The sequence below is a fragment of the Engystomops pustulosus genome, chromosome 5 (genome assembly GCF_040894005.1).
Source record: "Engystomops pustulosus chromosome 5, aEngPut4.maternal, whole genome shotgun sequence".
NCBI classification, from domain to species: Eukaryota; Metazoa; Chordata; class Amphibia; order Anura; family Leptodactylidae; genus Engystomops; species Engystomops pustulosus.
Genome location: NC_092415.1, coordinates 101,369,320 through 101,393,909, shown reverse-complemented (window position 1 = coordinate 101,393,909; position 24,590 = coordinate 101,369,320).

Genomic DNA, 24,590 nt, shown 5'->3' with positions numbered 1-24,590 from the left:
TTATTAGGGGTTGGATTTCAATTAGGCACAGTCTGCCATTTCCTTTTTATTTTACGTTTATTTTTTCATAACTCAGCGTCATCTCATCTGGCATAGCAGTGTGCTTTCATACTTGGCTAGAAAATAGCCATAGCAATAGGATAGCATTGTTTGGTTTTAAAAACTAAAAAACACAAAAAAAAACTAAAAAACACAAAAAAAACCACAAAAAAAAGTTAAAAAAAAAATTAAAGTTATATAACTTTCATTTTCAAAATGTTTAACCCGAGGGCTAGGTGTAGAGGACGAGGACGAGGGCGGGGACGTGGGCGTCCATCTACTGCAGGGGTCAGAGGCCGTGGTCCTGGGTGGGGTGAGACACCACCTGCTGATGAGGGAGCAGGGGAACGCCGCAGAGCTACACTCCCTAGGTTCATCATGTCTGAAGTTACTGGGACTCGTGGTAGAGCACTGTTGAGGCCAGAACAGTGCGAACAGGTGATGTCGTGGATTGCCGACAATGCTTCGAGCAATTTGTCCACCAGTCAGTCTTCCACGCAGTCCACCCATGTCACCGAAATCGGCACTCCTCCAGCTCCTGCACCTCAGCCTCCTCCCCCCCAGTCTGCCCCCTCCCAGGAAAATTTGGCATTTGAACCGGCATACTCTGAGGAACTGTTTTCTGGACCCTTCCCACAGTCACAAACCACTTGTCCGGTTGCTGCTGAGCAATTTTCCGATGCCCAGGTTTTCCACCAGTCGCAGTCTGTGGGTGATGATGACCTTCTTGACGTAGTGGAAGAAGTGTGTAAAGAGGTGTCCGACGATGAGGAGACACGGTTGTCAGACAGTGGTGAAGTTGTTGTCAGGGCAGGAAGTCCGAGGGGGGAGCAGACTGAGGGATCGGAGGATGATGAGGTGACAGACCCAAGCTGGGTTGAGAGGCCGGGTGAACACAGTGCTTCTGAGACGGAGGAGAGTCCTATAGCAGAACAGGTTGGAAGAGGCAGTGGTGGGGCCAGACGGAGAGGCAGGGCCAGAGCAGGTGCATCAGCGCCAAATGTGTCACGTAGTGAAGCTCCCGTGGCGAGGGCTCCCGCGGCGAGGGCTAGATTTTCAGAAGTCTGGAGGTTCTTTAAGGAAACACCGGATGACCGACGGACTGTGGTGTGCAACCTTTGCCAAACCAGGATCAGCAGGGGTTCCACCACTACTAGCTTAACTACCACCAGTATGCGCAGGCATATGAATGCTAAACACCCGAATCAGTGGCACCAAGCCCGTTCACCTCCGGCCGTGCACACCACTGCTCCTTCCTCAGCTGATAGTCAGCCCCCTGCCCAGGACCCTGGCACAAAAACCCCATCGTCGCCTCCACGATCCTCCACAGCATCCACCAGCGTTCAGCTCTCCATACCCCAGACGCTGGAGCGGAAAAGAAAATATAGTGCAACCCACCCGCACGCCCAAGCCCTTAATGTCCACATCTCCAGATTGCTTAGCCTGGAGATGCTGCCCTATAGGCTAGTAGAGAGGCCTTTCGCAACCTCATGGCGGCGGCCGCCCCTCGGTATTCGGTCCCCAGCCGCCACTACTTTTCCCGATGTGCTGTCCCAGCCCTGCACCAGCACGTGTCAGACAACATCATCCGTGCCCTGACCAACGCCGTTTCTGACAAGGTCCACCTGACCACGGACACGTGGACGAGTGCTGCCGGGCAGGGCCACTATATATCGCTGACGGCACATTGGGTTAACTTGGTGCAGGCTGGGACCGAGTCTAACCCTGGGGCTGGTCATATACTGCCGACGCCGAGGATTGCGGGGCCTACCTCGGTCCAGGTCTCAAAGGCCTACTATGCCTCCTCCTCCTCCCACCCCTCCTCCACCTCCTCCTCCAAACTACCATCCGTGGGCATGGCGCCATCAGTCTAAAAGCGACAGCAGGCGGTGCTCAAACTGCTAAGCCTAGGCCCTAATACAGGGCATCACGGCGCAGACTGATCTGTGGCTGGCACCGCTGAACCTGAAGCCAGGCATGGTTGTGTGTGACAACGGCCATAACCTGGTGGCGGCTCTGCAACTCGGCAGACTGACACATGTGCCATGCCTGGCCCATGTGTTAAATCTGATAGTTCAGCGTTTCCTCAAGACATACCCCAATCTGTCAGATTTGCTCACGAAGGTGCGCCGCATCTGTGCGCATTTCAGGAAGTCCAGCACAGATGCTGCCACTCTCAGTGCAGCGCAGCGCTGCCTCCAACTGCCCGCTCACCGACTGTTGTGCGACGTGCCCACGAGGTGGAATTCAACATTAACCATGTTATCCAGAGTTTACCAGCAGCGCAGAGCGATTGTAGACTGCCAGATGTCAACTTCCACCAGAACTGGTAGTCAGGTCAGTCAGCTTCCTCAAGTCTACAATAAGGAGTGGACGTGGATGTCTGATATCTGTCAGGTGCTGAGTAACTTTGAGGAGTCAACACAGATGGTCAGTGGCGATGCCGCCATCATCAGCCTCACCATCCCGCTGCTTGGCCTGTTGAAAAACTCTCTGATCAGCATGAAGTCGGAAGCTTTGCGCTCGTCACAAGAGACGGGGGAAGAAGATTCCCTTGTTGATAGCCAAAGCACCCTCAGGTCTGTTTCTCAGCGCATATCGGAGGAGGTGGAGGAGGATGAGGAAGAAGAGGAGGAGAATGTTGGCGAGACACAAGAGGGGAGCATTGCTCAGACCTTCACAGTTCAGCGTGTATGGGCAGAAGAAGAGGAGTTGGAGGAGGAGGAAATGGACAGTCAGGCCAGTGAGGGGAGTGAATTCTTGCGCGTTGGGACTCTGGCGCATATGGCAGATTTCATGCTAGGCTGCCTATCCCGTGACCCTCGCGTTCAAAGAATTTATTCCAGCACCGATTACTGGGTATTCACTCTCCTGCACCCACGGTACAAGCAAAATCTTTCCACTCTCATCCCTGGAGAGGAAAGGAGTGTGAGAATGCATGAATACCAGCAGGCCCTGGTGCACAAGCTGAAACAGTATTTCCCTTCTGACAGCGCTAGTGGCAGAGTGCGTAGTTCTGCGGGACAAGTAGCGAGGGAGAGTAGGCGAGCAGGCAGCTTGTCCAGCACTGGCAAGGGTACGCTTTACAAGGCTTTTGCCAGCTTTATGTCACCCCAGCAAGACACTGTCACCTGTCCCCAGTCTCGGCAGAGTAGGGCTGATCTTTACAGAAAGATGGTGAGGGAGTACGTAGCTGACTATACCATCGTCCTAAATGATCACACAGCTCCCTACAACTACTGGGTTTCAAAGCTGGACATGTGGCACGAACTGGCGCTGTACGCCTTGGAGGTTCTTGCCTGCCCTGCCGCTAGCGTCTTGTCCGAGCGGGTTTTCAGTGCAGCTGGTGGCACCATCACCGATAAGCGTACACGCCTGTCGACTGACAGCGCTGACAGGCTGACGCTTATTAAGATGAATAAAGCCTGGATTTCTCATAATTTCCAATCTCCACCAGGTGAAGGAAGCTCAACCTGAATAATTTATCCACTCCTCCTCCTCCTCATTTTCCTCCTTCTCCTCCTCTTTGTACACTAAAGCAGAGGAAACTGGCTATTTTTTGACAGGGCCCACTGGCTCTAGCTATAGTACTTTATGCATTTAATTTTTCTGGAGGGCCACCTACCCGGTCCTCTGTTTTAAACAATTTTTGGGAGTGCCACATACAGGCACTCAATCTATTCCATTTTTCTGGAGGGCCACCTACCTGCTCCTCTGGTTTGAAAACTTTTTTGGACTGCCACATACAGGCACTCAATCTATTCCATTTTTCTGGAGGGCCACCTACCTGCTCCTCTGGTTTGAAAACTTTTTTGGACTGCCACATACAGGCACTCAATCTATTTCATTTTTCTGGAGGGCCACCTACCTGCTCCTCTGGTTTGAAAACTTTTTTGGACTGCCACATACAGGCACTCAATCTATTTCATTTTTCTGGAGGGCCACCTACCTGCTCCTCTGGTTTGAAATTTTTTTTGGACTGCCACATACAGGCACTCAATCTATTTCTTTTTTCTGGAGGGCCACCTACCTGTTCCTCTGGTTTGAAAACTTTTTTGGACTGCCACATACAGGCACTCAATCTATTCCATTTTTCTGGAGGGCCACCTACCTGCTCCTCTGGTTTGAAAACTTTTTTGGACTGCCACATACAGGCACTCAATCTATTTCATTTTTCTGGAGGGCCACCTACCTGTTCCTCTGGTTTGAAAACTTTTTTGGACTGCCACATACAGGCACTCAATCTATTCCATTTTTCTGGAGGGCCACCTACCTGCTCCTCTGGTTTGAAAACTTTTTTGGACTGCCACATACAGGCACTATCCAAATTAAATTGTCTCCATAGCAGCCTCCACACGTTGTCTCCATTGCACCTCCAAAAGTCGTCCATATAGCTGCCTCCATACATCGTCCCCTTATCAAACGAGGTGTGTCAGGCAGAAATTTGGGTTGTTTTCATGGATTCCACATCAAAGTTGTTAACTTTGTCGCCACCCTGCTGTGTTATCCACAAAATATACTGGCAAACTTTTATGATTAACCGATATTATTTCAGCGCTTCTTGCGCATCTGTTTACATTCCCCTCACCCGCCATATCCCAAACTTATAAGAACGCTACTACACTTGATCTTATACAAAAGGTTCTTAGAAGTGCTGTTTGGTGAGTAGCCTAGAGACAGGGGCTTGGATTGGCGAAAGCTCGCCTGGCAGCGGAGCGCCAGCTCCATGCCAAGATCCAACTAACATAGTTTTAACTGCAGCACCTTTAATCTACTACTAGTTCACTGCCTCCATACATGGTCCCCTTATCAAACGAGCTGTGTCAGGCAGAATTTTGGGTTGTTTTCATGGCTTCCACATCAAACTTGTTAACTTTGTCGCCACCCTGCTGTGTAATCCCCAAAATATACTGGCAAACTTTTATCATTTACCGATATTATTTCAGCGCTTCTTGCGCATCTGTTTACATTCCCCTCACCCGCCATATCCCAAACTTATAAGAACGCTACTACACTTGATCTTATACAAAAGGTTCTTAGAAGTGCTGTTTGGGGAGTAGCCTAGAGACAGGGGCTTGGATTGGCGAAAGCTCGCCTGGCAGCGGAGCGCCAGCTCCATGCCAAGATCCAACTAACATAGTTTTAACTGCAGCACCTTTAATCTACTACTAGTTCACTGCCTCCATACATGGTCCCCTTATCAAACGAGCTGTGTCAGGCAGAATTTTGGGTTGTTTTCATGGCTTCCATGTTAACTTTGTCGCCACCCTGCTGTGTAATCCACAAAATATACTGGCAAACTTTTATCATGTACCGATATTATTTGAGCGCTTCTTGCTCACCTCCTTTGGTTCCTCTCTGCCACCCATTGGTTTGAAGCCTGAGTCCATTTAGGGTATGTCGCCATGACACTCTCTAGCCTGCTGCCGCTGCCTCTGCATGCCGTCCCCTATAGTGTCAGGGTCAATTATTGGATGTTTTAGATGCTATCTAGCTTCATTCTGTCACTCTGTCATGGCCATGCTGTTGCCCATAATTTTGGCATAATGGTGCGATTAAGCAGCCTCAGAGGCATCCATGCATGCTGCCCCTGCTGTTTCCTGTCCATTTCCGTGGTGTTTGCATCCTTTTCTGAGGTTCCCAGGTGTTTGGCCAAGCTTCCCTGTGCAGAGCCTTGGTCCCCTTGAAAAATGCTCGAGTCTCCCATTGACTTCAATGGGGCTCGTTATTCGAGACGAGCACTCGAGCATCGGGAAAAGTTCGTCTCGAATAACGAGTACCCGAGCATTTTAGTGCTCGCTCATCTCTACACGCAATAATTCCTGTCTAATAAGAACTTATACTCTAATGCAGTAATAGCAAGGAATTACACATTTGTATTATGTAACACATTTAATGTCGATATTATTATGCTTGTATTTGAAAAATTTTAAATAAAAATTTAATTTGAAAAAGAAAGTTGTGGTCAATAATACCTACTCTGAGTAGTCACCAGTTATAAGTGATGTAACCCAGGGTTCTGTGCTTGGGCCACTACTATTTAATTTATTTATTAATTATATAGTGGTAGGAATTAATAGCACTGTGTCTATTTTTGCAGATGACACCAAGCTGTGTAGTGTGATACAGCCTATGGAGGATGTAGATAGGCTGCATGATGACTTGGACAAAACTGAGTGTTTGGTCATCCACTTGGAAAATGAGGTTAAATGTGAATAAATGTAAGGTTATGCACCTGAGGGCTAATAATCCACATGCAACATATGTCCTTTGGGGAGTAAATCTTGGAGAGTCCCTCATTGAGAAGGACCTGAGCGTAATAGTAGATCATAAATTGAATAACAGCATGCAATGTCAATCAGCTGCCTCTAAAGCTAACAGGATCTTGTCATGTATCAAAAGGGGTATAGACTCTCGTGATAGGGATGTAATATTACCACTGTACAAGGCATTGGTTTGGCCTCTCCTGAAATACTCCTTTCAATTCTGGGCACCGGTCCATAAAAGGGTACAATGAAGAGCTACAAAAATGATAAGGGGTATGGAGGGTCTCAGTTATGGGGAAAGATTAAAACAACTAGATTTATTTAGTCTGGAAAAGAGACGATTAAGAAGGGACATTATTAATTCATATAAATATATCTATGGTCCATACAAAAAATATGGTGGAAAGTTGTTCCAGATTTGTTCCAGGGCTTTTTTACTATGAGAACTGCCAATCTGTAGCATAGCCTGTCTCAGGCGCTGCTCACATTAAAAAGGAGAAAGTCACGCTAAATCCGGCTTCACACAGCGATCGAAGGCAGATAAAACATAGACGTTTATTTCATACTGTATATTTAAAAGTTCATCAAGATCAGGTGAACATATCGGAGAACACAGAGCAAAAACAGCATCAATGCCTATGCGTTTCGGTAAGAACCTTCATCATGGCCATGGACAGGGAACAATTATATAATCTATTGCCACTAAAATCATCATGCCTAGTATGTATGCATGCGGGACATTATGAAGGAAAAGCTGGAATTAAATCAAGTTTATAGGATGCCCACAAGGCAAGATATCAGTCAAGAAATATTCTGAGGCATACCAGGTTTGTTTACACCTAGTAATTAATAATTACGTAAACAAGTAATAGGGCAATTATCATATGTCAGCTCTGGTGTCATCAGAAGCAGATGGTCTGCTCAGTGAATGTTAGAATCTATTTAGATAAAAGTCTACAGCTAAACATTGGAATTCTTTGGGGGTTCCTGGTGGACAGTTTGATCAGGCCTTTCTGCTTCCCTAGGCGCCAGACTTAAAGGACACTTGTCATCAGGTCTCTGTCACTAGTCCTGTCACCTCTACCTGTTGGAGCAGCTCACAAGGATTCCATCTCAGCATTTATCTAGTCAATTCATTAATCATTGTAAAATCATCTTTTCTTTATTATGTAAATGAGGCTGGTCACATGGTCAGAGGCAGTGATGTCACCCCTGTTACCCCTCCCCTCTCCTCCCCCTGCTTATATCTGTGTGTAGTTTATAGCAAAGCATTGCTAGTGTGTGTGCTGCATCTGCTGACATGCTGCGTCCTCCTAATACACATGTAAGAGACACAGACATCAGCTACACAAGTACCTGACGTGTTCTGCTATAACATGGCTGCCTGGAGCTGTTGTATCTCTCCTATGCACACACAGACTGCAGGGGACGTCAGCACCAGGAAGCACATCATTATGCAGCCACATCATTATACAGACTGTCAGTCATGCACTGGGGGTGTGTCTGTACCTCCCACTCATGAATAAGCCTGACAGCTTGAATATGCTAATGACTCATTGGACATCTCACAGGTCATTTGCAAACAGCTTTAGGACCTCATTGCTTAGGTTTACAGGCATGTAGAGGGACAATGAAGTGATAGAGGCAATGCTCTCTAATGACAGTTTATGAAAATATATTTAGTTTAGGGGGGTTATTTTGCCTGACGGATTCTCTTTAAACTGACATGTAATGTATTAAGTTTGGTTTTCTTGATCCGTTTTTATTTTACCAAACTGTACCAACTTCTTTGCATTGTATGTATATGTCTGTTTTTGTTACCCTTTTTGTATAATAACTAGAGATGAGCGAACATACTCGTCCGAGCTTGATGCTCGATCGAGCATTAGCGTACTCGTAACTGCTCGTTGCTCGGACGAGTATTTCGCCCGCTCGAGAAAATGGCAGCTCCCGCCGTTTTGCTTTTTGGCGGCCAGAAACAGAGCCAATCACAAGCCAGGAGACTCTGCACTCCACCCAGCATGACGTGGTACCCTTACACGTAGATAGCAGTGGTTGGCTGGCCAGATCAGGTGACCCTGGGATAGACTAGCCGCTGCCCGCGCTGCTCGGATCATTCTCTGTCTGGATGCCGCTAGGGAGAGAGCTGCTGCTGCTCAGGGAAAGCGTTAGGGTGTTCTATTAGCTTACTGTTAGGCAGGAGTGATTCTTAAAGAACCCAACAGCCCTTCTTAGGGCTACAATAACGTTATAATTTTTTTTTTTTTTATTTGCAGCTAGTACCATATTGTGAGGAATTAGCAGGGGGACTTGCTACCGTTGTGTTTAGCTCTTAGTGACACACATATCCACCTCAAACACCAAAGTGGGAAAATTTATTAGGGGTTTGAGTAGAATTAGGCACAGTCTGCCAGTTTCTTTTTATTTTACGTTTATTTTTTTCATAACTCAGCGTCATCTCATCTGACATAGTAGTGTGCTGTAATACTTGGCTAGAAAATAGCCATAGGAGAATACAAACGTCTTAATTACGCCTGCAGTAGCGTTATATATATTTGATTTCTGGTTGATCTGCTGGTGGCTGTACTTGCTGCAGTGCATCTACTATCAAATTGGGAGCAATTTGGAGTCAGACTTGCGACCACTGTGTTTTAGTGACGCACATATCCATCGCAAAGACCGAAGTGGGAAAATTTATTAGGGCCCGGGGTTGTATTTCAACTAGGCACAGTCTGCCATTTCCTTTTTTATTTTACGTTTATTTTTTTCATAACTCAGCGTCATCTCATCTGGCATAGTAGTGTGCTGTAATACTTGGCTAGAAAATAGCCATAGGAGAATACAAACGTCTTAATTACGCCTACAGTAGCGTTATATATATTTGATTTCTGGTTGATCTGCTGGTGGCTGTACTTGCTGCAGTGCATCTACTATCAAATTGGGAGCAATTTGGAGTCAGACTTGCGACCACTGTGTTTTAGTGACGCACATATCCATCGCAAAGACCGAAGTGGGAAATTTTATTAGGGCCCGGGGTTGTATTTCAATTAGGCACAGTCTGCCAGTTTCTTTTTATTTTACGTTTATTTTTTTCATAACTCAGCGTCATCTCATCTGGCATAGTAGTGTGCTGTAATACTTGGCTAGAAAATAGCCATAGGAGAATACAAACGTCTTAATTACGCCTACAGTAGCGTTATATATATTTGATTTCTGGTTGATCTGCTGGTGGCTGTACTTGCTGCAGTGCATCTACTATCAAATTGGGAGCAATTTGGAGTCAGACTTGCGACCACTGTGTTTTAGTGACGCACATATCCATCGCAAAGACCGAAGTGGGAAATTTTATTAGGGCCCGGGGTTGTATTTCAATTAGGCACAGTCTGCCAGTTTCTTTTTATTTTACGTTTATTTTTTTCATAACTCAGCGTCATCTCATCTGGCATAGTAGTGTGCTGTAATACTTGGCTAGAAAATAGCCATAGGAGAATACAAACGTCTTAATTACGCCTACAGTAGCGTTATATATATTTGATTTCTGGTTGATCTGCTGGTGGCTGTACTTGCTGCAGTGCATCTACTATCAAATTGGGAGCAATTTGGAGTCAGACTTGCGACCACTGTGTTTTAGTGACGCACATATCCATCGCAAAGACCGAAGTGGGAAAATTTATTAGGGCCCGGGGTTGTATTTCAACTAGGCACAGTCTGCCATTTCCTTTTTTATTTTACGTTTATTTTTTTCATAACTCAGCGTCATCTCATCTGGCATAGTAGTGTGCTGTAATACTTGGCTAGAAAATAGCCATAGCAATAGGATAGCATCGTTTGGTTTTAAAAACTAAAAAACACAAAAAAAAAAAAAACCCACAAAACAACAAAAAAAAGTTAAAAAAAAATTAAAGTTATAACTTTCATTTTCAAAATGTTTAACCCGAGGGCTAGGGGTAGAGGACGAGGGCGGGGACGTGGGCGTCCAACTACTGCAGGGGTCAGAGGCCGTGGTCCTGGGCGCGGTGAGACACCACCTGCTTATGAGGGAGCAGGGGAACGCCGCAGAGCTACACTCCCTAGGTTCATGTCTGAAGTTACTGGGACTCGTGGTAGAGCACTGTTGAGGCCAGAACAGTGCGAACAGGTGATGTCGTGGATTGCCGACAATGCTTCGAGCAATTTGTCCACCAGTCAGTCTTCCACGCAGTCCATCCATGTCACCGAAATCGGCACTCCTCCAGCTCCTGCACCTCAGCCTCCTCCCCCCCAGTCTGCCCCCTCCCAGCAAAATTTGCCATTTGAACCGGCATACTCTGAGGAACTGTTTTCTGGACCCTTCCCACAGTCACAAACCACTTGTCCGGTTGCTGATGAGCAATTTTCTGATGCCCAGGTTTTCCACCAGTCGCAGTCTGTGGGTGATGATGACCTTGTTGACGTAGTGGAAGAAGTGTGTAAAGAGGTGTCCGACGATGAGGAGACACGGTTGTCAGACAGTGGGGAAGTTGTTGTCAGGGCAGGAAGTCCGAGGGGGGAGCAGACTGAGGGATCGGAGGATGATGAGGTGACAGACCCAAGCTGGGTTGAGAGGCCGGGTGAACACAGTGCTTCTGAGACGGAGGAGAGTCCTCGACCAGAACAGGTTGGAAGAGGCAGTGGTGGGGCCAGACGGAGAGGCAGGGCCAGAGCTGGTGCATCAGCGCCAAATGTGTCAACTAGTGAAGCTCCCGTGGCGAGGGCTCCTGCGGCGCGGGCTAGATTTTCAGAAGTCTGGAGGTTCTTTAAGGAAACACCGGATGACCGACGGACTGTGGTGTGCCACATTTGCCAAACCAGGATCAGCAGGGGTTCCACCACTACTAGCTTAACTACCACCAGTATGCGCAGGCATATGAATGCTAAACACCCCACTCAGTGGCAACAAGCGCGTTCACCTCCGGCCGTGCACACCACTGCTCCTTCCCCTGTGTCAGCTGATAGTCAGCCCCCTGCCCAGGACCCTGCCACAAAAACCCCATCGTCACCTCCACGATCCTCCACAGCATCCACCAGCGTTCAGCTCTCCATACCCCAGACGCTGGAGCGGAAACGCAAATATAGTGCAACCCACCCGCACGCCCAAGCCCTTAATGTGCACATTTCCAGATTGCTAAGCCTGGAGATGCTGCCCTATAGGCTAGTAGAGACCGAGGCCTTTCGCAGCCTCATGGCGGCGGCCGCCCCTCGGTATTCGGTCCCCAGCCGCCACTACTTTTCCCGATGTGCCGTCCCAGCCCTGCACCAGCACGTGTCAGACAACATAATCCGTGCCCTGACCAACGCCGTTTCTGACAAGGTCCACCTGACCACGGACACGTGGACGAGTGCTGCCGGGCAGGGCCACTATATATCTCTGACGGCACATTGGGTTAACTTGGTGGAGGCTGGGACCGAGTGTGACCCTGCGGCTGGTCATATACTGCCGACGCCGAGGATTGCGGGGCCTACCTCGGTCCAGGTGTTTCAGGCCTACTATGCCTCCTCCTCCTCCCACCCCTCCTCCACCTCCTCCTCCGAACGACCATCCGTGGGCATGGCGCCATCAGTCGGTAGCTCTAGGCACAGCAGCAGTGCCGTCGCTAAGCGACAGCAGGCGGTGCTCAAACTGCTGAGCCTAGGCGATAAAAGGCACACCGCCCAAGAACTATTACAGGGCATCACGGCGCAGACTGATCTGTGGCTGGCACCGCTGAACCTGAAGCCAGGCATGGTTGTGTGTGACAACGGCCGTAACCTGGTGGCGGCTCTGCAACTCGGCAGACTGACACATGTGCCATGCCTGGCCCATGTGTTAAATCTGATAGTTCAGCGTTTCCTCAAGACATACCCCAATCTGTCTGATTTGCTCACGAAGGTGCGCCGCATCTGTGCGCATTTCAGGAAGTCCAGCACAGATGCTGCCACTCTCAGGGCAGCGCAGCGCCGCCTCCAACTGCCCGCTCACCGACTGTTGTGCGACGTGCCCACGAGGTGGAATTCAACACTGACCATGTTATCCAGAGTTTACCAGCAGCGCCGAGCGATTGTAGACTGCCAGATGTCAACTTCCACCAGAACTGGTAGTCAGGTCAGTCAGCTTCCTCAAGTCTACAATGAGGAGTGGACGTGGATGTCTGATATCTGTCAGGTGCTGAGTAACTTTGAGGAGTCAACACAGATGGTCAGTGGCGATGCCGCCATCATCAGCCTCACCATCCCGCTGCTTGGCCTGTTGAAAAACTCTCTGGTCAGCATGAAGTCGGAAGCTTTGCGCTCCTCACAAGAGACAGGGGAAGAAGATTCCCTTGTTGATAGCCAAAGCACCCTTAGGTCTGTTTCTCAGCGCATATCGGAGGAGGTGGAGGTGGAGGAGGATGAGGAGGAAGAGGAGGAGTATGTTGGCGAGACACAAGAGGGGACCATTGTTGAGTCCTACACTGTTGAGCGTGTATGGGCAGAAGAAGAGGAGTTGGAGGAGTTGGAGGAGGAGGAAATGGACAGTCAGGCCAGTGAGGGGAGTGAATTCTTACGCGTTGGTACTCTGGTGCATATGGCAGATTTCATGCTAGGCTGCCTATCCCGTGACCCTCGCGTTCAAAGAATTTATTCCAGCACCGATTACTGGGTGTTCACTCTCCTGGACCCACGGTACAAGCAAAATCTTTCCACTCTCATCCCTGGAGAGGAAAGGAGTGTGAGAATGCATGAATACCAGCAGGCCCTGGTGCACAAGCTGAAACAGTATTTCCCTTCTGACAGCGCTAGCGGCAGAGTGCGTAGTTCTGCGGGACAAGCAGCGAGGGAGAGTAGGCGAGCAGGCAGCTTGTCCAGCACTGGCAAGGGTACGCTTTACAAGGCTTTTGCCAGCTTTATGTCACCCCAGCAAGACACTGTCACCTGTCCCCAGTCTCGGCAGAGTAGGGCTGATCTTTACAGAAAGATGGTGAGGGAGTACGTAGCTGACCATACCATCGTCCTAAATGATCACACAGCTCCCTACAACTACTGGGTTTCAAAGCTGGACATGTGGCACGAACTGGCGCTCTACGCCTTGGAGGTTCTTGCCTGCCCTGCCGCTAGCGTCTTGTCAGAGCGGGTTTTCAGTGCAGCTGGTGGCATCATCACCGATAAGCGTACACGCCTGTCGACTGACAGCGCTGACAGGCTGACGCTTATCAAGATGAATAAAGCATGGATTTCTCCTAATTTCAAATCTCCAGCAGGTGAAGGAAGCTCAACCTGAATAATTTATCCACTCCTCCTCCTCCTCATTTTCCTCCTTCTCCTCCTCTTTCTACAGTAAAGCAGAGGAAACTGGCTGTTTTTTGACAGGGCCCACTGGCTCTAGGTATAGTACTTTATGCATTTAATTTTTCTGGAGGGCCACCGACACGGTCCTCTGTTTTAAACAATTTTTGGGAGTGCCACATACAGGCACTCAATCTATTCAATTTTTCTGGAGGGCCACCTTTCCGGTCCTCTGTTTTAAACAATTTTTTGGGACTGCCACATACAGGCACTCAATCTATTCCATTTTTCTGGAGGGCCACCTACCTGCTCCTCTGGTTTAAAAACTTTTTTGGACTGCCACATACAGGCACTCAATCTATTCCATTTTTCTGGAGGGCCACCTACCTGCTCCTCTGGTTTAAAAACTTTTTTGGACTGCCACATACAGGCACTCAATCTATTCCATTTTTCTGGAGGGCCACCTACCTGCTCCTCTGGTTTAAAAACTTTTTTGGACTGCCACATACAGGCACTCAATCTATTCCATTTTTCTGGAGGGCCACCTACCTGCTCCTCTGGTTTGAAAACTTTTTTGGACTGCCACATACAGGCACTCAATCTATTCCATTTTTCTGGAGGGCCACCTACCTGCTCCTCTGGTTTGAAACATTTTTTGGACTGCCACATACAGGCACTCAATCTATTCCATTTTTCTGGAGGGCCACCTACCTGCTCCTCTGGTTTGAAAAATTTTTTGGACTGCCACATACAGGCACTATCCAAATTGAATTGTCTCCATAGCAGCCTCCACACGTTGTCTCCATTGCTACCTCCAAAAGTCGTCCATATAGCTGCCTCCATACATCGTCCCTTTATCAAACGAGGTTTGTCAGGCCGAAATTTGGGTTGTTTTCATGGATTCCACATCAAAGTTGTTAACTTTGTCGCCACCCTGCTGTGTTATCCACAAAATACACTGGCAAACTTTTACCATTTACGGATATTATTTCAGCGCTTCTTGCGCATCTGTTTACATTCCCTTCACCCGCCATATCCTAAACTTATAAGAACGCTACTACACTTGATCTTATACAAAAGGTTCTTAGAAGTGCTGTTTGGGGAGTAGCCTAGAGACAGGGGCTTGGATTGGCGAAAGCTCGCCTAGCAGCGGAGCGCCAGCTCCATGCGCATCATGCGCTTCTTGCGCATCTGTTTACATTCCCCTCACCCGCCATATCCTAAACTTATAAGAACGCTACTACACTTGATCTTATACAAAAGGTTCTTAGAAGTGCTGTTTGGGGAGTAGCCTAGAGACAGGGGCTTGGATTGGCGAAAGCTCGCCTAGCAGCGGAGCGCCAGCTCCATGCGCATCATGCGCTTCTTGCGCATCTGTTTACATTCCCCTCACCCGTCATATTCCAAACTTATAAGAACGCTACTACACTTAACTTGGTGCAGGCTGGGACCGAGTCTGACCCTGGGGCTGGTCATATACTGCCGACGCAGAGGATTGCGGGGCCTACCTCGGTCCAGGTCTCAAAGGCCTACTATACCTCCAAATCCTCCCACCCCTCCTCCACCTCCTCCTCCTCCGAATTACCATCCGTGGGCATGGCGCCATCAGTCGGTAGCTCTAGGCACAGCAGCAGTGCCGTTGCTAAGCGACAGCAGGCGGTGCTCAAACTGCTGAGCCTAGGTGATAAAAGGCACACCGCCCAAGAGCTATTGCAGGGCATTCCACATCAAACTTGTTAACTTTGTCGCCACCCTGCTGTGTAAGCCACAAAATATACTGGAAAACTTTTTTCATTTACGGATATTATTTCAGCGCTTCTTGCGCAGATGTTTACATTCCCCTCACCCGCCATATCCCAAACTTATAAGAACGCTACTACACTTGATCTTATCCGAAAGGTTCTTAGAAGTGCTGTTTGGGGAGTAGCCTAGAGACAGGGGCTTGGATTGGCGAAAGCTCGCTTGGCAGCGGAGTGCCAGCTCCATGCCAAGAACCAACTAACATAGTTTTAACTGCAGTACCTTTAATCTACTACTAGTTCACTGCCTCCATACATCGTCCCCTTATCAAACGAGCTGTGTCAGGCAGAATTTTGGATTGTTTTCATGGCTTCCATGTTAACTTTGTCGCCACCCTGCTGTGTAATCCACAAAATATACTGGCAAACTTTTATCATGTACCAATATTATTTGAGCGCTTCTTGCTCACCTTCTTTGGTTCCTCTCTGCTACCCATTGGTTTGAAGCCTGAGTCCATTTAGGGTATGTCGCCATGCCACTCTCTAGCCTTCCGCTGCTGCCGCTGCCTCTGCATGCCGTCCCCTATAGTGTCAGGGTCAATTATTGGATGTTTTAGATGCTATCTAGCTTCATTCTGTCACTCTGTCATGGCCATGCTGTTGCCCATAATTTTGGCATAATGGTGCGATTAAGCAGCCTCAGAGGCATCCATGCATGCTGCCCCTGCTGTTTCCTGTCCATTTCCGTGGTGTTTCCATCCTTTTCTGAGGTTCCCAGGTGTTTGGCCAAGCTTCCCTGTGCAGAGCCTTGGTCCCCTTGAAAAATGCTCGAGTCTCCCATTGACTTCAATGGGGCTCGTTACTCGAAACGAGCACTCGAGCATCGGGAAAAGTTCGTCTCGAATAACGAGTACCCGAGCATTTTAGTGCTCGCTCATCTCTAATAATAACCCTTTTGATATTAAACATTCATTTAATAAGAGACATCTTGTGTTCAGATGATTCCATAACTCTAAGAAAATGTTACCTAAATTGCTTAATTTATGACTGTAATCTAATATTCGTGTCTCGTCAGCCTATATATGATGAGTGGTTGCAGCTAAAATCGCTCAGGTTCTTGGAGGGTGGAGAGCTGTCAAAGCACGGTCCAGTGAGAGCACAGCCTGCCTTTTCATGTTACTGTTTCCAACAAGTTACATGAATAATAGAAAAAACTGGCAGGGTTATTATGAAAAACTCGTATAACAAAAAAATTTCAGGGTTGTTGTAAAAACTGGTGCAAAATTGTAAGCATAAATCTATGAATGTAGGGCCTGCAATTACTATTAGTTAATACACGTAGCAGGTCGTCTTATGTGACATGGAGAAAGAACCTTGATTCTGAAGTGGCAACTTATTTGCTTTTCTTTAATATCTGAGGAAGCTAGCCATTTACTAGGAAGTAACAGGCAGTGATTATATTATTGAGGCCTCAATAGTGCCGGAGCCTGTTAACAAATGCACGCACAAACAATAGGGTGTCAGTGCAATACAAAATAATCCTATAATCTGCTCTATAAGCCTCTGATGATGCACTTTCAAGTAGGGGAGCGTTGAAACGCATAAGGCGGAGGAAGAATATAGGAATGAGTGCATGATTAGGTGTGAATGGCACCTTAGTAGTGTGTTTGATACGAGGCAGATTGCAGTGATCGATAGTTGATCAAACTAGACTGCATGATTGCGTAACACACCTCACTCAGTGGGAGCTAGGGTGGATAACAATGATTGGGACCGTGACAAATAGGGGTTCCCTTGAATCAACTTTTAACACCCACTGAATTGCCTGTTTTATTAATTTTTGTGGCTGAAGAGTGGCCTCAGTGTTAGCAAATAAATAATAAAGTTTTGCAGTTTTAAGTGTTCTATATTTTCAAGCAGTAATTATATGTACCCTTTAACACAAATCAAGTATTTTTCATTACGACCTTTTTGTTTAGTCACCAGACAGGAAAGGAATGATATAAAAAAACAACTACAGTCACTATCTCTTATGGAAGATCTCTCAGTGCTAGAACAAGATGCTAAATCAAAAATTACAGATATTGAGAACAGCACCAGGGAAACAAAAAAGCAAAAATTTGATCAGGATTTATTGGACTATAACGAAGTTTATACCTGGAAATTGTTTCGTAATGATAAGAATTTGACGACTAAATCAATTTAAAAAAAGATAAAACATAAAAGATACAATAATGAAAAAAGAACAAAGATCTTCCTTGTGCGAGTTTTTTTGGAAACAGAAGTATCCCACAACAGCTCATCCTAATGCCCATCAGATGATGCATTGGAATCTACAGCTAATTCAAATAGAACATTCTCAAAAAACAGGGCAGAAGAGCTGGGAGAAAGCATAGGGGCTACAAAAGAGAAAATGAAAACGAGACATGGAGCAACCACGCAAATTGCAAAAAAAAATGGAAATAGAGTCCCCAGTGATTAACTTATCCAGTTATATCAATTCTGAAAAACAGCTAAGAGTTCTTAGTAAGGGTCTGAATATTTAGCCCTCCACAGACTTTGACTAAAATAAAACATTACTTGATGTCAATAAATTTGTTAGAAATCTAACTGTAAAAATGCACTTTCTGAATAGGGTCAATGATAGCTTGGCTGTTACACCCAGTTCTGAGAATGGTAGCATCACCTCTAATCCCGCGTTTTGTGAGGATTTCTTAGTAAATATTAAAGATCAGGTTAATGTTTTCAGCCTTAGAAGTCTGGAAAACAAACTGATAGATGTCAATGACATGATTTCCAAACCCTTTACCACAAGTAACCCCAATTTTTTTTCCATTATGTCGAGATGTGATTATATGGATAAATTTCAAGATCTTGTCGAGAAAGAATTTACTAGTTTGAAAAAGCAATGTGACTCTGTTCACACTAGGTATGTTCACTTTCTCTACAGGACTTGAAAAATAACACCAATTTAGTGATAAAAAAAAATGCAGACAAAGGGGGGTTGATTGTCTTATTGAATGCTACCCTATACAAAAAATTAAATGAAAACATGCTACACAATTCCACCACTTACTGGAAACTTACTGCAGACCCCATGGCTAATTGTCAGAGAAGATCTGGAAAAACATTTAGGTGAAGGCATAGCATTAGGAGTATTAGATGACAAATTAAAGGAATACCATATCAATAAATTTCCTGGTATGCCAGTCCTCCACTCTCTCCCCAAGGTATACAAAGTGATTTTCCCTCCTCCCTGTCGACCTATTGTTGCAGGAATTGGTAGCCTTGGGGAGTGAGTGGGAGACTGGCTAGATCAATATTTACAGCCTATCACCACGGTAACACCCGGCTATCTAAGAGACACAAAGCATTTATTAAAGATTGTAGAAAAATTTAAATGGGAAGATACATTTAGGTGGACGTCTTGCGACGTGGTCATTTTATACTCATCAATGAACAACATGAACAGGCTCTAATATATTTGTCCAGACATCTGAATGAATTCAGTGCCTATTCTTTGGAAGTGAAGGAATTTATTGTGATGACAACAGAGTTACTTCTAAAAAACTATTTTTTATGTTTGACTCCCAATTTTATTTGCAAGTGGAAGGGGCTTCAATGGGAACAAAATTTTCCACCTCCCTTGCAAATATTTTTATGATTCAATGGGAAAAACAGTACATCTTTGCAGATAGCAACCCACACAGGTCATCTATAGAGTGGTTTGGTCGCTTTATAGACGACCTGTTGTGGGTGTAGAACGGCACTCATACAGACTTTGATAGCTTTGTTAGTTATTTAAACATCAATAACATGAATTTGAGGTTCACTCATCATTTTGGAGGTGATAGTATAGATTATTTGGATGTCACACTGAAAGGACTAATTGGGAACATTATTGTGTCACTTTTACGGAAACCGGTAGCAGGCAACACAATTTTATTGTCCACTTCTTGGCACCCTAGGCAAGTCGTGGATAATATACCCTATGGGGAACTGATTTGTTTCTGTTAAAGCAGCTCTACAGATTCTGTATTTAATGAGCATCTTGTGGATTGGGAAAAAAGATTTAAGAATAGAGAGTACAAACAAGGTTTTGTCTTCAGCAAAAAAGAGAATTGCTAAAACCACACACACAAAAAGGGAAAATCGTATCAATGCTATCAACATTGAACCTATTTCGTTCATTACCACTTACAGTAATCAATTATCAAAAAAAAAAACATAAACAAATACTTACCCATTTTGGAACAAAATAAAGATTTAGAAAGCGTGTCTTTCACATTGGATTTGATACATTTTAAAAAAAGCGCCTACTATCAGATCTATGCTTTCTCCCAGTCTGTTTATGAGTAAAATTGATAATTCAACTACCGTAATTATACCTGGTTACATCATCCAGGCAATCACAAATGTGGGCACCTCAGATATATAGTATGTGGATTTCTATCCAACACTAACCAATTTTCCTCATGTACAACAAGTAAGAATTATGATATAACCACATATATAAACTGCAATACTACTTTTGTAGTTTATTTGATAACTTGCACAACATGTAGGAAACAATATGTAGGGTGTACAACCAATTCTCTTAAAATCTGTATCAGGAAAAATTTGTCAGATATCAGAAATACAAATTTAAATAATATATCTGCCACCTCAAGACATTTTCGTGAAGTACACAGGGGAGATTGCAATTCATTCATTTGTCAAGGGATAGAGAAAGTCAAGAGACCAGAGAAGGGGAGACCATAGGAAAAAAATTAATGAATAGAGAAACATTTTGGATGTTTATGTTAAAAACTACCCAGTCATTGGGCATGAATTTGAGACAGGATTTGATCTTGTGCTATTATTGAAATATTTTATTTTAACATTTTTCTTGAGTAATAAAGTTTACATATATGTGCTATTTAACTATTTAAATATGTAATTGAGAAAAGTTTTAACATGCTATGTGTCTCTATCTGATGCTCTGCAACTTTGTCATCTTTGTTTATCTGAGTTTTTGCTATTTAAATTTATTAAATTACCAGGTTTACATATGAATAAGTTGATTTTCATCCCTCTTACCTTTCAAGTGTATTTTTAAAATTCTTTATAAGATTTTAATGTGTAGTATTAAGATGTGCTCACAGGGTAGGAGTGTTTACTCTGGTCATGTGATGATTATAAAGTGTCCGTGACATCACACGTCAGGTGAGAGGGCGGTCTTTAAATGGATTTTCATTGCTATGTGAGAATAGACCATGATTAAGCTCTGACGAGCGAAACGTGTAGGTCATCTCCTGGGATACCATGCTGTAAGACTATGCACCTTGCAATGTATTTTGTTTTTATCCGGATTTGAAATAAAGGAAACTATTTTATTCATCTATAATCTCCTGAAGCACTGATGCCTTTTTTGTTGGATTGCTTTTGTGCCCGGAGTCCGTGGGGCTTGTTGCTATTCCGTGCAATAGGGGTGAATCGGCTTGAATGATCTGGACATTTGGACTTTGTCTTTGTAATAAAAAGGGATAGCTTTATACTACATGGGGCTAGCTATATACTACAGGGGGCTGGCTGGCTGTATACTAAAGGGGGCTGGCTATATACTACTGAGTGCTGGCTATATACTACTGGGGGCTTGCTGGCTATATACAGGGAGGCTGTAACCAATTCATTTGCCACCCTTGGCTAATATTCAAGTCAATAGGTTTTCCCAGTTTTTGGTGGTAAAATTAGGGGACTCGGCTTATACTCAGGTCGGTTTATACTCGAGTATATATGCGGTATATGACTGTTTGATCACTTTTTTACAAATATTCATGGATGGAAAAATGGTGAATAAATGGTGATTCAAATATTTGGGTGCCATTTTCCATTACAGTGTTCTTGGCCAGGAATTATTTTTTTTAAATATTTTGATGAAAGGGCTTTTTTTTTGGGATTTGGTGATACCTAACATGTTTTTTATGTTTTATTTATTTTTATATGTGTTCTAAGTAAAGGGAGTACATTTTTTTACTATTATTTCAGATTCTATAGGGCAGTGGTGGCGAACCTATGGCACTGGTGCCAGAGGCGGCACTCGGAGCCCTCTCTGTGGGCACCAAGGCCATCACCCCAGCATGAAGTTCACCAGACAGGATTCAAAGAATCTTCCTACAGAATCTTCCTACAATGATAGATGAATTTGCCCTCCTCCTTTCAACTGTGTTGGTGTTTTTAGGAGGCTGAACGATTGAAAGTTGTCAAAGAACAAGGAGAAATAAGTTGCTGTGCTGGCACTTTGCAATAAATAAGTGGCTTTTGGTTAAAATTTGGGCACTCAGGCTCTAAAAGGTTCGCCATCACTGCTATAGGGTACTTTAATCCTGCAGTGTCTCATACTATATACTCTAATACTGCTGTATTGCAGTATATAGCAATTTTACTGATGATCTCTAATTGCCCGTAATTGACAGACCATTAAAGATTATTATACATGGCAAGCCTACAAGTCTCTATGATACTGTAGGCAGCCATGGCAACCGATTACCACCCTCCAATGACGTCATGGAGGCAGTAATCGGCCATCCAAAACACCCATAGGCAGCAATGTTAGGTGCTGTGGTCGGGTTCCAATGTGGGATTTAAGTACTAAGTCTATACCAGGCAAAGAACTTAGGATAGACAGACCTTTTTCAGTATGTAATGTCTCATTGCTCATTGCTCTCATTGCTCTTACAGTAAAGAATCCTTGTCTATTTTGATGGTAGAACCACCTCTCCTCTCTGTGTAGAGGAGTCCTGGTAAAAGGCCTAGGTATAAAAAGTCCTAGGTCGAAAAAAGTTTTGGAGAGATCTCTGTACTTTACTGTAGGATAAATCTGATACAAAATATGGTATGTGCAGCAGAGGTATTGGTAATGGTTATCTATACCATGTTAAATTGAACATGCATTTAAAGTGATTGTCTAAAGAAAAAAAAATTGTAAAAAAATGGTAAAAAAAAGACTAATGTTTTACTAAAGGAGCTACAGAACATTAAGGACACCAACCATGACCAATTTACTAATAATATGGAGATACTATTTTAGCCATTATTGGAACATTATGGAGCTAATTTAAACAATCTTATGCAATAAATAGTTCTAATATTTGGAACTCTGTTACAAAAATGACAGCTATTGCTGGACATTTTAATATTATTTCTGGGAATTTCATCATTAAACAAACAAGTTGTATGAATTATTTGTTTAAACAATATGTATTCCAAATTTATTGCTAAAAATAGCATTTTAAAATTTAACCTTGATACTATTTTCCCTACTTAATGATTTCCAAGCATAAAGGTAGGGATGTATCAAATATGTTTCACTAGTAAAGTGCCAACTTGCACATTGCAGTCTTTAAAAATAGTTCTTCCAAGCATATAATTTAGTATGTGAGTGACATTAAAGAAATACTTGCTAAGGCAGTTCATTAGCATGGCTATAAACCTTTGTAATTATTTTTTATTGGAACAAAATGTCATCCTCTTATGTGCTGGTAAGAAGTAACAATAGACTTGAAAGTAAGGCATGAAAGAAAGTAGTTATAAAAACACATTTCTACCTCTAATATTAGATGATCAGAAGCTACTTCTCACATCAAATTATTTAACAGTTTTAGTGTTGTTAGGGCAAACAAATTAAAAGCTTTCTCAATTGTTCCCAATTTATTGTCCACAGAAAGCAATCTTTCTATTTTAATGTTCATTTACAATGCTACTAAATAATATTTTTTGAAACATAATACTACTGCATTATGATAAATGATAATACAGTAAATTGGAACAGAGACTACAATGCCTAATAGATTGATCATAAAAGCAAAGTCCATAATGGTGATCTTAGGTTCTTGATGCTACTAGGGACTTCATATTCATGTCCATTTTATTATGAATTTTTTAAATAATGGTAGAGATTAACAATTAAGTTTGTTAACCTACCAATAAAATAAAAAAAGGAAATTGGACTATGATCACAATGATATTCTGTGTCTTTAATTTTGTAAATACCACTTATATTATAGTATTGCTACATTGTGTATAGTAATTTTTGTATGTCATTTGATTTATGGCTTTTGTATGTCATAAATTTCATGGGTGGTCAGTGTCACGCACGTCTTGGGTTGTGTGCTCACCCTTGCGCCTCCATGTGCCCCCGCTCCATGCAGCCGCTACACATCGTCCTCGTTCCTGCTTCCAGGGCCTCGGCCACGAGTGCTCATTCCCATCTTCTAGGGCGTGCACACGCTGGCTACATAAGATTTAAAGGGCCAACACACCATTTATTGGTGCTGACCCTGCACACCCTGCCAAATCTTTGTGCCTTGTGCCTTAAAGAAAGCTTTATCCGATGCCCTGCGCTGCTATTGTGATTTCCCATTCTGACCCCAGTTCCATTCCTGACTTCACTCCTCCGCTGCCTGCCCTGACCTCTTGCTCCATTTTTGACCTTGAACCTCTGCTGCCTGCATTGACCTATTGCCTGTCCCCAAACCACAAGATTGCCTGCTGACTTTGTACCTCGACCCTGGCTGCCACCGCAGACAAGTTGGGCTATTACTAAAGGTAATTATAATTCCAGCATGTTGCAGTTGGCTGTACCAGCGGCTGCTTCCGTGCATTCTCGGTGCATAGGCCTGAAACCCTGCTTCACCTGTGAGTATGTGTGTATGCATGTAGATATATATGTATATATACAGTACAACCCCGCTTCACCTGTGAGTATGTGTGTAAACACGTAGCTATATATGTATATATACAGTACAGACCAAAAGTTTGGACACACATTCTTATTTAAAGAGTTTTCTGTATCTTTATGACTATGAAAAATTGATTCACACTGAAGGCATCAAAACTATGAATTAACACATGTGGAATTATATACTTAACAAAAAAGGGTGAAAATGAACTGAAAATATGTCTTATATTCTAGTTTCTTCAAAGTATATACCTATTGCTTTAATTAATACTCAGAACACTCTTGGCATTCTCTTGATGAGCTTCAAGAGGTAGTCACCTGATATGGTATTCCAACAGTCTTGAAGGAGTTCCCAGAGATGCTTAGCACTTGTTGACCCCTTTGCCTTCACTCTGCGATCCAGCTCACCCCAAACCATCTCGATTGGATTCAGGTCAGGTAACCGGGGAGGCCAGGTCATCTTGGGTAGCACCCCATTTCTCTCCTTCTAGGTCAAATATCCCTTACTCAGCCTGGAGGTATGTCTGGGGTCATTGTCCTGTTGAAAAATAAATGATGGTCCAAACA